Source organism: Salvelinus fontinalis, chromosome 5 (genome assembly GCF_029448725.1).
Source record: "Salvelinus fontinalis isolate EN_2023a chromosome 5, ASM2944872v1, whole genome shotgun sequence".
In the NCBI taxonomy this organism is placed as follows: Eukaryota; Metazoa; Chordata; class Actinopteri; order Salmoniformes; family Salmonidae; genus Salvelinus; species Salvelinus fontinalis.
The window spans coordinates 29340430-29356358 of NC_074669.1; positions in this window are offsets into that span (position 1 = coordinate 29340430).

The window sequence follows — 15929 nt, forward strand, 5'->3', positions numbered from 1 at the left end:
TGTGGTCTGAAGCAACTGGTAGAGAATAGCATAAAGTGCACTAGGTGCTATTCTATATGTAAAGTGAAGATACATATGGTGTATAGGATAGGAAGTAACGACAGAGAATCGTTGAAGATGCACATGGAGTAATAAGGGAGATTACTGAGTATGTTTGGGAATAGTACTAAGTGAATATGGATGTGAAAGTTGTGTGATTGTGAGATATGACATATTAAGCTGATTGAAACCTGGATAATACATTTATTTAAATTATTACTATTAAGATTGATGGAAATGTAGATATTAAGAAATATGGATAATAAGATTGAAATTTGGATAATAAGAGATTGAAATTGAGCTATAACGCACTGAGTGAATGAGAGCTGTCAGGGGACTAGCTCCAGTGTGAATGTGAGCTGTTTTCCCTTTCTGTGTGAGCTAAGTATTTCCATCTATAACGTTATCTCGGGTTCTGTCCACCACTGCCCATCGAGCTACCTGTCGTGAGCACTTACAGGAGAAGCCATTGAAATATTTGAGAGGGTAACAGCCCCCGGACATTTATTTCCTCGATATGAAAGAGATGTGTACCTCTCGGGCTGCTGTGCTGTGATCGTTGCTGCGGTGTGGAGGTGAAAACCTAAAGATTTAAAACGTTAAAGGGATTCTGTATGGAGATATGAAAGAAGAGAGTATTATTCCCGAATATGCTGTTAAATAGAACACTAGAGTGAATATTTAAACCCCTGTATGAATAGATCACTAGAGTGAATATTTAAACCCCTGTATGAATAGATCACTAGAGTGAATATTTAAACCCCTGTATGAATAGATCACTAGAGTGAATATTTAAACCCCTGTATGAATAGATCACTAGAGTGAATATTTAAACCCCTGTATGAATAGATCACTAGAGTGTATATGAGGAATTTGTGATGTACCATAAATGTATAATAGGTTACTAGAGATAAAGTAACATAATATTGAGTATAATGGGTTACTAGAGATCTGATGAAGTAATAATAGAAAAGTATATAATAACATATAACTTTCACACCCACACAAGTGGTGTAAAAAGTATTCTGAGAAATGTTCAGAGTGGGTCATGGATCATTTGAGGTATGACAAGGTTAAAGCATTGTACAGGACTTGACTTACCCCTAACCAATACAATTATAAATGGAACCAGTGAATGTTGAACATGATTTTCTGTTAACTAAACTTAAGGCTACAATTTATTGTACTCCTGATGGCGTTTTCGTGGATATCCAAAACAATTAGATATTAAACCAATGAGTAAGCAGGCAAATTGAACCACTCCCCCAGGAGGAGTGGGGGTCTGACACTGCCTCCGTCTATTTTGTCTCAGATGCCAGAAACCTTATGGATAGAACATTCCAATGACAGTGGACTGATAGGCAGTGCTAGCCCAGGTATAATAACTGTGTATCTCTCCCTTCTGAATTGACCAATGTATTTTATAAATTTGGCACATGCCATTATGAACCTTAAAATAATAGACATTTAATAAGTGTGAAGAAGAAAGTGATTATCCAACAGAAATTTGAAATAAATATTAAGACTTACATTGTTAGGGTAGACTAAAATGAAAACGATGCCTTCCAATATGGAGAAAGTTATTATATTTGTTTCATTTTAAACCTTGCAATAGGGGGTAAAGCAGAACCTTGTTTGAGTGATCCTTGTGTATTAGTAGTAGTGATTGAGAAGGTCTTCTTATTGGGATGAATGGACTCCTGGTTGAAAGAAACAGATTTGGCTAGTGAAGATCTGGCTACATCTGACTAGTGAAAGTAACAAAGTGAATGGTAATTGGCTTTCAGATAGCGTTCCAATGATCCAATATTTGAGTAATTTGACAGAGGGATTGAGCATTGGGACTGATATTAAATTAGTGGCTGCTCACTCTTCAAGGCCTGGACCACTGCGCTCATATTTAAGTAATCTGTTGTTTGTGATTTTAAGATAAGCTTCCTGTGGAACAATAGATGGCCACCAGTACACAGTGAACTCAAACAGGCTGTAAAAAAGACAGTGAGGAAATTTGGGACAGAGGTACGAATAATTAGATAAGACATTTTTGACAATTTATTTCTCAATTCTATAGTTTGGGTAGGACCAGTGTTTTAAGTAAGAAGGTAATGTCATCTAAAACAATCTTTTTCCATTACATGGAACTGTGTCCAGAATGAAGTAAATGTTTTTCAGTACCGAATATTGAGCTGATAAGCCAGCACCAACTTTTTGAAGGTCCTAAGCAGAGATGTAAAACAACAGGTTTCATATTTGGACTTGTTTTATGTCCCAGTGACAGTTTGTACAGAATTGTATGTCAACGCAACAGGTCAAAATGACAATGATTACAAGAGAGGTGATCTGGGATTGTTTACTTTAGAAAGTGCCTATTCAGCTTGACGGGACACTGTATCATCTGATGTCTGAAGTATAATTCTGTATACGACTCCGCTATACATTTTTTTGGACATGTTTATCAATGATTCTGTATCTCTCCCTTTGAAAAGCTTCCGAAGGCAAGTGCCTTGGGAGAGCAGTTAAAGGTACACAGATCCAGCTGTTAAGGGAGCTCACAAATTAAGTAAGGCCTGGCCATTTTTGTTTTTACCATACGATTTGTACTAAATATAAACGCCAGCACCCACACACAAACCACCTGTTAATTAATATTTGTTAGTGGTTAATACTCTGTTTGCTTTATTGTGTGGGGTCTTATAATTTTGTTTTTAGGATGCTGTACACAAATTACTTTTTATGAAGTTTCTATTGTCAGAGTTTTGGTTGCACACACATAAATTCTCTTGATTTTATCCAAATGGGTTGAAGTTTTCCCCCACGTCAAGTGATACGTTTTTGTCTTGCTTCAATGACAAATCTCACCAGATTGGGTCTGCTGGATGGTCGGGATATCTCCCAAGGGATTAGCTCTCTAACTCCCTGACCTGAAACTCTGCAGTGAGATCTCCAAGACGATGGGGGAGTATAGGCCAATTTGGGAGAAAGAAAATGGTTTCAACTGTGTGTTGTTGTTCTCTTTAACATTTGTTTTAGAAATCTGTATTAAGAATATTGGTTGTAGTAGTAATAATTTGTCATACAGTAAATCATTTGTCTGGATTTCCTGAATCAGAAATGCCCCAAACTAAACTGTTGTTCTGCTCTGTCCTCTTTCTCGGTTATGGTGAAGGTGACCACAGATGGTGTCTAGATGCATGGAAGGGATAATTTGACCAAGAACAGTGTGAACCTTAACCCCCTCTTACCGGCTGAAGCAATGGCAAAAATGATGTTCAGTATGGTCTTTCACCACTTCTACCGTGATACTGAGCCAGCAACCTGTACACAACAACAAAGCTATCAACTGTCTTTTCTCTCATGCCTTTTCTCTCAGGAGTGCGACATGAGTCCACATGGAGTGAGCATGGAGAGAAATCCCGCCCAAACTTGCTGGTGTACCGGTAGGAAAATGTATGCACACTGTGAAATGTATAGTAATTTAGACTAATGCATTGGCATGCCAATCTGTCATTACCACAAGTGATGAGAAAAGTTAATGCTAGAAATGATGAGATGAATATACGGTATGTAAATGTACATTCTGCCAGTATCAGTGCGTGCTAAGTTGAGGGTCTTAAGCTCTCTAGGATAGGGGGCAGCATTTTCACGTTTGGATGAAAAGCGTGCCCAGAGTAAACTGCCTCCTACTCAGATGCTAATATATGCATATTGTTATTAGTATTGGATAGAAAACACTCTGAAGTTTCTAAAACTGTTTGAATCATATCTGTGACTATAACAGAACTCATTTGGCAGGCAAAACCATTCAGATTTTTCTTTTTTGAGGTCACTCTTTTCAATGGGTTTTCATTGGGAATCCAGATTTCTAAGGGACCTTCCTGCAGTTCCTATCGCTTCCACTGGATGTCAACAGTCTTTAGAAATTGGTTGATGTTTTCCTTTGAGAAATGAAGTAGGGCAGTTCAGAACGAGGGTCGAGTGAAGTGTTCTGTTTGTTAGAGGCGCGTGACCTGAAAGCACGCTCCACTTTTTTTTAATCCGCTATTGAACGCAGTTTATCCCGTCTTAAATTTGATCGATTATTTACGTAAAAAAATACCTACAGTTGTATTAGGAAAGTTGTTTGAAATGTTTGGAACAAGTTTACAGGTAACTTATTCGATATTTTGTAGTCATGTTGCGCGAGTTGGAACCGGTGTTTTTCAGGATCAAACGCGCCAAATAAATGGACATTTTGGAGATATAACAACGGAATTAATCGAACAAAAGGACCATTTGTGATATTTATGGGACATATTGGAGTGCCAACAAAAGAAGATCTTCAAAGGTAAGGCATCAATTATATAGTTATTTCTGCGTTTTGTGTCGTGCCTGGCGGGTTGAAATATGAATGTCATGTGTTTGTTTGGTGGGGTGCTATCCTCAGATAATCGCAAGGTTTGCTTTCGCCTTAAAGCCTTTTTGAAATATGACACGTTGGCTGGATTAAATTAAAGTGATAGTCCTTAGTGCTTCACGTTGGTTCTGTCATTCTAGATTTGGGTTGAATAATTTATCAATAGTTATAATTATGATTTGGAAAGGCGAGGCTTCTAGAGACTGAGCGATGCCCCTAAATTGTGAGGAGAGTCACTCGATTGTAGCTTTGGCTAACCTTGCCCCAATCTCATTCAAAGCAAGGTTGTTGTGAAACTGTTATAACATGTGTTCTCTCTCTTCCCTGTGAATGTCAATATGCATCTGCCCTAGACCAAATTCGGGAGATCTCTAGAGAAGAAAAGAAAATTTGCAATGCTAAAATAATTGCGTAAAATTGTTATTTTGTCCCAGATCACTCTTCTAATATGACTGGTCTCTCAGAATACATTGCCGCTGTTGCTAAGAATAATTTCCCGCAACCAGAGTGGATGCCTGCAACTTGGTTGGAATCCCTGTTTGGAAGTTGGAGATCTTAAATTGCCAAAGGGGCTGCAGTGTGTTATTTAAAAAAAAATTGTGCATTATGTTGATAGTATTTCCATACTAATTACATTGTATAACCCAGGATGAAGGGCTTGAAATGAAGTGTCTTTTTTTTCTGTGTTGATTTCCCTTACTTTAAAAGGAGCATAGAGTATTATGATATAGAAGCTAAAATCTAAATAATTACATAAAATGTAATGATTATTATCACACAAGTGATAAGAGGATGGAATGTGGACATTTTATGTTTGTACTTTTCAAATAACCAATTTCTATGTTCTGTTTGTGCTTTTCTATAAAACAATCTGTGTTCATACAAGTGACTGATTGAATGAATCCTCACTATCAGTATCTGCAATTTGGCAGTATGCCCAGAAGCCTGTTTAGAGAAAGGGACATCTCTGTTTCAAGGTGTCAGCTTAGATAAGAAGCCTCGTGAGGTATTGGTCTGTCACATGTTATGAACCAAACATTAATTCTGAATGATGAGTAAGCTGAGTCATGCAGATATAACTTGTCAGTATATAAGGGAATTAACGTAACTACTTCATTGAGTTTGTTGGAACCTCTCCAGTGCGCTGACAATAAACAATGATTAATTTAAGATTGACTTCGAGTGTCCCTATAAAATAATTTCCACTACACCAGTCATGTGAAATCCATAGATTAGGGCCTAATTAATTCTTTTCAATGGACTGATTTCCTTATATGAACTGTAACTCTTGAAGTTGTTGCATGTTGCGTTTATATTTTTGTTCAGTGTAAATCTTTTGTCTTACCCATTCACCCTCGGAATGGCACAAATACACAATCAATGTGTCAAGGCTTAAATATCCTTCTTTAAACCTGTTTGGGATAGGGGGCAGTATTTTCACATCTGGATGAAAAGCATGCCCAAAGTAAACTGCCTGCTACTCAGGCCCAGAAGCTAGGATATGCATATAATTGGTAGATTTGGATAGAAAACACTCTAAAGTTTCTGTGAGTATAACAGAACTTATTTGGCAGGCGCAACCCCGAGGACAAACCATCCAGGAATTTCTATTTTTATTTCACTGTGTTATCATTTGGTTTTCTATGCGAAACTAGATTTCTGAGGAACCTGGTTGCAGGTCTTATGGCTTCCACTAGATGTCAACAGTCTTTAGAAATTGGTTGTTTTGAGTAATGAAGAAGTAGTCCTGTTGTTTCCATGTGTCAAGCCAAGTGGACTCTTTTGTTTGATGCGCACGACCTGGAACTCGCTCCACTTTGATTTTATCCGCTATTGAACACAGTATATTCCATCTTAAATTTTATCGATTATTTACGTTTTAGGATACCCAAAGTTGGATTAGGAAAGTTGTTTGAAATGTTTGGACCAAATTTACAGGTAACTTATTAGATAATTTGTAGTCATGTTGGGCGAGTTGGAACCGGGGTTTTCTGAATCAAACGTGCCAAATATATTGACATTTTGGGGATATATAGAAGCAATTTATCAAACAAAAGGACCATTTGTGATGTTTCTGGGACATTTTGGAGTGCCAACAGAAGAAGATCTTCAAAGGTAAGGCATGAATTATATCCTTATTTCTGACTTTTGTGTTGCACCTCCCTGGTTGAAAATTGTTTGTCATGCATTTGTATGATGGAGCACTGTCCAGATAATAGCATGATTTGCTTTTGCCATAAAGCCTTTTAAAAATCTGACATGGTGGCTGGATTAACAAGAAGTTAAGCTTTATTTTTATGTATTACACTTGCGATTTCATGAAAGTTAAATATTTATAGTAATTTTATTTGAATTTGGCGCTCTGCCATTTCACCGGATGTTGTCAAATCGACCCGCTAAAGGGATTTGATCCCTAAGAAGTTCTCCTCCCCTTCATCTACACTGATTGAAGTGGATTTAACAAGTGACATCATTAAAGGATCTGTCACGTACACTCCCTCTCCAGCACTCGACGTCGTCAGGCTGCTCATTATTACGCACACCTGTCACCATGATGCGCATAACGACTCACCTGGACTCAATCACTTGCCTGATTACCTTCCCTATATAAGTCACTCCCTTTCGTTCTTTCTGTAGGTGTTATTGTTTCTGTTCATATCTGTCCGCTACCCGTGTTTCTTGTTTAGGGCTAGGTTAATTTATTAATTAAATACACTCCCTAAACTTGCTTCCTGACTCCCAGCGTTCATGTTAGAGAAGGGGCGCACCAGGGTGTTATTATACATTTTTTTTGTGTAGGTGACATCGGGTCCGAGTGCCACAACTGGGGAGGCCTCAGCCCGCATGTCAGGCAACGCGATCGGCCCGAGCGTCCCTCTGGTTGGCGTCCTGCAGCTGGAGCCATGCGTCAGGGAGGGGGTACTGTCACGTATACTCCCTCTCCGACGCTCAAGGTCGTCAGGCTGCTCATTATTACACACAACGTTACGCTCCTCATCAGACTCACCTGGACTCAAACACCTGCCTGATTACCTTCCCTATATACAGTTGAAGTCGGAAGTTTACATACACTTAGGTTGGAGACATTAAAACTCGTTTTTTAACCACTCCAAAAATGTCTTGTTAACGAACTAGTTTTGGCAAGTCGGTTAGGACAAATTCTTTGTGCATGACACAAGTAATTTTTCCCAACAATTGTTTACAGACAGATTATTTCACTGTATCACAATTCCAGTGGGTCAGAAATGTATATAAAATCACATTTTATTGGTCACATATACATACGTTAGTAGATGTTAATGCGAGTGTAGAGAAATGCTTGTGCTTCTAGTTCCGACCGTGCAGTAATAACTAACAAGTAATCTATCAATTTCACAACTACCTTATACTTGTGTGTGTATAAAGGAATGAATAAGAATATGTACATATAAATATATGGATGAGCGACGGCCGAGCGGCATAGGCAAGATGCAGTAGATGGTATAGAGTACAGTATATACATATAAGATGAGTAATGTAGGGTATGTAAACATTATATAAAGTGGCATTGTTTAAAGTGACTAGTGATACGTTTATTATATCCATACACTAAGTTGACTGTGCTTTGAAGTTGGAAAATTCCATAAAATTATGTCATGGCTTTAGAAGTGTCTGATAGGCTAATTGACATAATTTGAGTCAATTGAAGGTGTACCTGTGGATGTATTTCAAGGACTACCTTCAAACTCAGTGCCTCTTTGCTTGACAACATGGGAAAATCAAAAGAAATCAGCCAAGACCTCAGAAAAAAAATGGTGGACCTCCACAAGTCTGGTTCATCCTTGGGAGCAATTTCCAAATGCCTGAAGGTACCATGTTCATCTGTACAAACAATAGTATGCAAGTATAAACACCATGGGACCACGCAGCCGTCATACCGCTCAGGATGGAGACACGTTCTGTCTCCTAGAGATCAACATACTTTGGTGCGAAAAGTGCAAATCAATCCCAGAACAACAGCAAAGGACCTTGTGAAGATGCTGGAGGAAACGGGTACATAAGTGTCTATATCCACTGTATAATGAGTCCTATATCGACATAGCAAGGAAGAAACCACTGCTCCAAAACCGCCATAAAAAAGCCAGACTATGGTTTGCAACTGCACATGGGGACAAAGATCGTACTTTTTGGAGAAATGTGGCCACAATGACCATCGTTATGTTTTGAGGAAAAAGGGGGAGGCTTGCAAGTCGAAGAACACCATCCCAACCATGAAGCATGGGGGTGGCAGCATCATGTTGTGGGGGTGCTTTGCTGCAGGAGGGACTGGTGCACTTCACAAAATAGATGGCATCATGAGGGAGGAAAATTATGTGGATATATTGAAGCAACATCTCAAGACATCAGTCAGGAAGTTAAAGCTTGGTCGCAAATGGGTCTTCCAAATGGACAATGACCCCAAGCATACTTCCAAAGTTGTGGCAAAATGGCTTAAGGACAACAAAGTCAAGGTATTGGAGTGGCCATCACAAAGCCCTATCCTCAATCCTATAGAAATTTTGGGGGCAGAACTAAAAAAAGCATGAGCAAGCAAGGAGGCCTACAAACCTGACTTGGTTAAGTTACACCAGCTCTGTCAGGAGGAAGGGGCCAAAATTCACCCAACTTATTATAGGAAGCTTGTGGAAGGCTACCCGAAACGTTTGACCCAAGTTAAACAATGTAAAGGCAATGCTACCAAATACTAATTGAGTGTATGTAAACTTCTGACCCACTGGGAATGTGATGAAAGAAATAAAAGCTGAAAGAAATAATTCTCTACAATTATTCTGAGCATTTCATTCTTAAAATAAAGTGGTGATCCTAACTGACCTAAGACAGGGAATTTTTACGAGGATTAAATGTCAGGAATTGTGAAAAACTGAATTTAAATGTATTTGGCTAAGGTGTATGTAAACGTCCGACTTCAACTGTATGTCACTCCCTTTGGTTCTTTCCTGAGGCGTTCTTATATCTGTTCATGTCTGTACGCTACCTGTGTTTCTTGTTTTGTTCTATGTTAATTTATTAATTAAATACACTCCCTGAACTTGCTTCCCGACTCCAAGCGTTCATGTTATAGGATCATAGCTTTCACCTGGTCAGTGTATGTTCTTTATGTTGTGTATACTCCGTGTATAGTAACAATAGTAGTTAGGAATCAACTTGCTCTTTCCCTTTAACAGCCAGTTGAAGGAAGAGTCGGTTGAAGCCGATGTGACGAGTGTAGAGAGCACCACCTTGCGTTCTCTTCTGCAAGAGGCCTCTGTCCGGGCTGTGGAACTGGAGAAAAGACTGAGTGACAGGGGGAGAGTTGGGAAGGACATAGAGGTGTTGAGAAAGGAGAGCTTGGACCTACGCCACCTTACTTCCAGCCAGGAGCAGAGACCGGAGCAGTGTCAAAGATCAGCAGAGCCAGGCTGAACTATAATCCCGAGAGGCCATCCTCCGCCTGCTGTATCTTAGAGGTGAGCCTAGCTCCATACTCTCACACGAGAACCTCTAAATGTTGTATTCTGTATGTACCCCATGCAACCAGGGTGCAACCTGCTTATTGCTAACTCAGCATTTAACTGAATATAAGGCTGTTCCATACAAAGTTGGCCGTACAACTTTACTATACTGTTACGGTATGTAAAACGGACCTAACTATTTGTTATAACGCAGAGGGGGATCACTCTGTGCTAAGCCTTGTCTGCCAGCTCCTGTGCCACCGTGTGATGTCCCCCGAACTCAAGCCAGGGGATTTCCCTAGTTTACTGTCCAATACTACACATCCTATTGTAGTCTATATATAGCACATATTTATTTTCCCATCTCTAGGCCATGCATATAGTAGAGTAGGTGAACTCTCAAAAAATGTCCCTCTTCCTTGTATTCCGTCATGTAACATTGTGGGTACACATGAAGTACGCAAAGTATCTTTGTATCCTGCAACACCACCCAGACAGAACACCAGCTACAGAAACTACACACACAGCTGCAGGAGAGGACTGTACACATCAACCAGCTGGAGAGAGGGGTAAGGATGGACACATGAAAACTATACTGTACTACCGTTTTTATTATAAGTGGTCTCAAATCAAGGAAAATGGCTGCATCTCAAAGGAGTTAGTGTCGCATACCAGGAAAAATTAGGGATGAGTCATCAGGCCTTAAACTAGTGCCTGAAACAAAATATGACTTGTTTCAGTACTGTATGTGTGACTGATGTCTGTCCCCTAGTGGTGAATGAGTTGTATTGCAGTTATGGAGGAATAATGCCTGGCAGCTGCAGAGAAGAATGAATGGAGCATTTTCACAGACTAGAGAAGACCAAACCACAACACACGCACACATATGCTTTCACTAACACACGGGTCTGTCTCAATCCACCATGATGCTGCCTTTTTGAGGCAGGTAGCTAGCTGCCTTTCGATTTAGACAGACCCAGTTCCTCATCCATATTCACACATAGGCTATGATAAGTTCAAGTTGACAAGTTAGTTGATTAACTATATGTTTTGAAACATAGGAGAAGAGCAGCAGTCTCCAGCACTTTAAAACTACTCTGGACTTGAATAGGGACTCCTAAAGGCGTTGGGAGTCTCAGAGAGCTGGATCAAAGCAATCTAAGGAGCTAGAGGACCAAATCAAAATGGTGAGAGAATTCATGGCTTCAGTTCCCTTCACTGTTCATAAGGATTCACCCAAAGTTCCAATAAGCAATGCCATAAACATCACGCACATCTGATCTTATGTTAACATAGATGTTTGGCCGCCTGCAAAGGTGCTTGTGTGTATTCTACAGTCCTGTCATACATGTGTTTCCTGCCTGTTTCTTGTGATTCATTTCTGCCTGTCCTGTACAGTTGAAGATATCTTTGAAGTGGTCCTTTGTAGCTCAGTTGGTAGAGCACTGCGCTTGTAATGCCAGGGTAGTGGATTCGATTCCCGGGACCATCCATACGTGAAATGAATGCACGCATGATTGTAAGTCGCTTTGGATAAAATGGCATATATTATGAAGCAGAAACACTCTCAGATAGCGGAGTTGAAAAGAACCTCCTCTTCAACCCAGCGTGAGAGACAGGAGGCCCAGCACAGGCTCAACATATCCATGGCTAGTGCACTAACCCCAGCCCCAATCATGTCAATCTCTTAGGAGAGCAAGACGAGAGACAAACAAGACCAGGAGGCCTTAAGAGCTCTGAGTGCAGGCTACAGAGTCTACCACCAAGGAACACTAACTTAACTCCTTGTGCATTTTCTCAACTCTCTGTCAACTATATTATACCATAATAACATGTGATCTTTTCATTTCCCATGATAATTGCTAGTTAGAGCAGGCTTTTTTCCTTTTTTTCTGCTCTGTTGAAGGTGAGGTTTTTGGAGACGGATGAGTTGAGTAGCTGTGTGCAGCAGATACAGGGAGTGAAGGGACGCTATGAGAGAGTGAGCTGGAGACACGAGCCAAAGAGGTATAACGTCATTAAGATCTCAATAGTTTCTTCATTTCCTGTACAACACTCATCACACAATGTATTTTGCACAGAAAATAAGACTAGAAAATATTTGAGCTGGTAAAGTATAGGGGTGTAGACTAGCTAGACACCCAAACAGGCACGCTCCACCTTTTCAGTTAGTGGTGGTAAGTCATCATTTTGTTTGCTCTTTTCAACCGATAAAACCTCACTGAAGAAGACACTCCCTGAATCCCAAATGAACCCCTAGGCCCTACCCCCTAGGAACTTGCATATATCTGAGTATTGGATAGGTGTAAGCAATATGGTTCAGAAGAAGGTCAGCAGGCAGCTCTTATGCTTGTTGGGTTGTTCTCAGGTGGAAGCTTTGCAGTCAGAGGTGAGGAGCAGCTCTCTGGTGTGCCAGAGCTCCAGGTTCTGCCAGAGCTTGTGTTCATCAAATAGCTGTAACTGGTACTGTTCTTTGTAGACAAAGCCTGCTTTTGTGGGCTGGCCTGAACTTGCACTAAGGGCAGAGAAGGGTTATTAAAATAGTCCTCATATGTTAATAACTGACTGTATGCTTGCTGTGGATACTGTTTATGAGTGTTTTGAAAAGCTTCGTTGTTTAGACGGATACTATTTAAAAAAACTGATTACCTCAGGCTTTCAGGGGGTGACTACACTCTTAGAAAAAAAGGTGCTAAGTAGAACCATGTAGGGTTCTTCGGTTTGTCCCTATAGGGAAACCCTTTTTGATTCTAGATAGAACCCTTTGATGGGTTCTACCAAGAACCTGCTTATATTTGAAGGGTTCTCCCTAAAACCCTCAATTAACAGTCCCACCAGCCTTATTAGCCTTTAAAATTAAGCTCTTTATGACAATACATTACAAGGACACCTGCTCTTTCCATGACAGACTGACCAGGTGAGTCCAGGTGAAGGCTGTGATCACTTATTGATGTCATTTGTTAATTTACACTGATTGAAGTGGATTTAAGGAGAGGAGACAGGTAAAATAAAAAATAAATAACCCTTGAGACAATGGGCTGTGTACAGTATGTGTGCCATTCAGAGAGTGAATGGGAAAGACAAAAACATTGTGTTGCCTTTGAACGGGTTATGGTAGTAGGTGCACCGGTTTGTGTCAAGAACAGCAACATTGCTGAGTTTTTCACCCTCAACAGTTTCCTGTATGTGTCAAGAATGGTCCACCACCCAAAGGACATCCATCCAACTTGACAACTGTTGGCCACATTGGAGTCAACATGGGCCAGCATCCCTGTGGAATGCTTTCAAGACCTTGTAGAGTCCATGCCCCAATGAATTGAGGCTAGTCTGATATCAGTGTATTTATTTTACATTCATTTAACTAGGCAAGTCAGTTAAGAACAAATTCTTATTTTCAATGACGGCCTAGGACCAGTGGGTTAACTGCCTTGTTCAGGGGCAGAACGACAGCTTTTTACCTTGTCAGCTCAGGGATTCAATCTTGCAGCCTTTCAGTTACAAGTCAAACGCTCTAACCTGCCGCCCCATTTATCATTAAGCCTTTCTTTGAGGGCCTAGTTGTACCCCAACACAGCGGTGTTAAGAAACTCTTTGTGTATAGGTCACATCAGGCCTGCAGTTCACGTTATGCTGGCTTGAAAAGTGATGTGAAATTCCTATTGCCAGAGTGAGGATATCCAACAATGGGAACTTTTAAATCACCCACAACCTGCATTCAGAATGACTGCCAGGGTTGTGAAGATTGATTAATGGCACTACCTAAATTATGTCAACTAGGACAACCATCTCAGTAACGGGTTTAATAAATACAACTACTAACAGATTGGATTAGTTTATAAAAATGTATGTTATTTATCTTTGTGTAGCATAAGATTAATCAACCAATCAATGTACATGCAAAAACACAGACATTGAAACAAACTATTCTGAAAATCAACCTGCAATAGAACATTATTGGAAATATGATAATGATGGGTGTGGTTTTGAGTGTTTTACTCCACAGGAGAGTAAAAATGTCGCAATCACACAACTGTTTATTAACACCAACACAGGGGTTATTGTACACAACTGAGTGTTGCATTTAACTCCTGAATCAACACTAGAAATGTTACACTGAAAAATCTACGGTAAGGAATGCCAGATACATCAATAAATAATCCCATATATAGGTGTGAATGTTTTAAACTGTATCTTTTAATTTATCAGATGAGTCGCACCCCTGATGTTTACCTCAGTGTTTAAACTTGAACATTAATCAAATATATTGGTCACATACTTGTGTTTAGCAGATGTTATTGCGGGTGTAGTGAAATGTTTGTGCTTCTAGCTCCGACAGTGCAGTAATATCTAACAAGTAATATCTAACAGTTTCACAACATATACCCAAAATACACATACATCTAAGTAAGGAATGGATTAAGAATATATACATATATGTCAGAGTGGCATTGGAATAAGATACAGTGGCATAGTATATACATATGAGATGGGTGATGCAATATTTACAAACAATTTAAAGTGACTAAGGTACCGTAGAATAGTATAGAGTACAGCTACGGAGACATTTTTAAAATGGCTAGTGTTTAAATTCCTTAAAGTGGCTAGTGATTCCTAATCTATGTCTATAGGCAGCAGCCTCTGATGTGCTGGAGATGGCTGTTTAACAGTCAGTGGTGTAGCACCACGGGTGCTTCCGGTTTGGGTTTCTGTCTATAGGAGGGGAGGAGCAAGGTGGAATCGTGGTCCGATTTGCCGAATGGAGGGTGGAGGAGGGCCTTATATGCATTCTGGAAGGTAGTATAGCAATGATCAAGGGTTTTAGCAGCGTACAACACTCAATATGTTGATAGAATTTCGGGAGCCTTTTCCTCAAATTTGCTTTGTTAAAATCCCCAGCTACAATAAATGCAGCCTCAGGATATGTGGTTTCCAGTTTGCGTAAAGACCAGTGAAGTTCTTTGAGGGCCGCCGTGGTATCCGCTGTGGCTATTATTGCCGGAAATTCTCTTGGGAGATAGTATGGTTGGCATTTGATTGTGAGATATTCTAGGTCCGGTGAACAGAAGGACTTGAGTTACTGTATGTAATCACAGTTACACCATAAGTTGTTTATCATAAAACATATACCTCCACCCTTCTGCTTCCCGGAGAGATGCTTGTTCCTGTCTGCACGATGTACTGAGAACCCAACTGGCTTTACAGAGTCAGACAGTATATCGAGAGAGCCATGTTTCCGTGAAGCAGAGTATGTTAAAATCCCTGGTGTCACTCTGAAAAGCAACTCTCGCCTTGAGCTCATCAATTTTATTATCCAGAAATTGGACATTAGCGAGTAAAATACTCGGAAGCGGTGGGTGGTGTGCACGCTTCCTAATTCGGACCAGAGTACCTCTTCTCTGTCAGCGTTGTTTTGGGTCAGCCTCTGGAATAAGTTAAATTGCTCTGGGGAGAGCAAACAAAGGATCCGCTCCAGAGAAGTCGTAATCCTGGTCGTAATGCTAGAAGTTCTGGTGAGTTACCGCCGCTCTAATATCCAATAGTTCTTCCTGGCTGTATCTAATGACACACAACAATTCCTGATCTAATAACTTAAAAAATTGTACTTAAACAAAATACTGCAGAGTTGCTTAAGAGCTAGTCGTGATCTCCGTCGGCGCCATCATTACGGATACTTCAGGATTTTGGCTATGAAGCCCTTTATCTACTTTCCCAGAGTCAGATGAACTCGTGGATGCCATTTTTATGTCTCCGTGTCCAGTGTGAAGGAAGTTATAGGTAGTTTCGCGAGCCAATGCTGACTAGCATTAGCACAATGCCTGGAAGACTATGGGAATCTGCTAGCATGCTAGCTGACACGCAGTTTTCAAGGATGAAAAAGTTATAGGTAGAACCCTATCCCTCCACAAAGAACCCTTTTGGAACAATTTTTTCTAAGACTATATAGTATAGTGGGTAAAAAGGAACTATTTGTTCAAATGTAGGTGAGGGAGTTCAGTGTGTGTTTGTGTGTGTGTGTGCCTCAAATG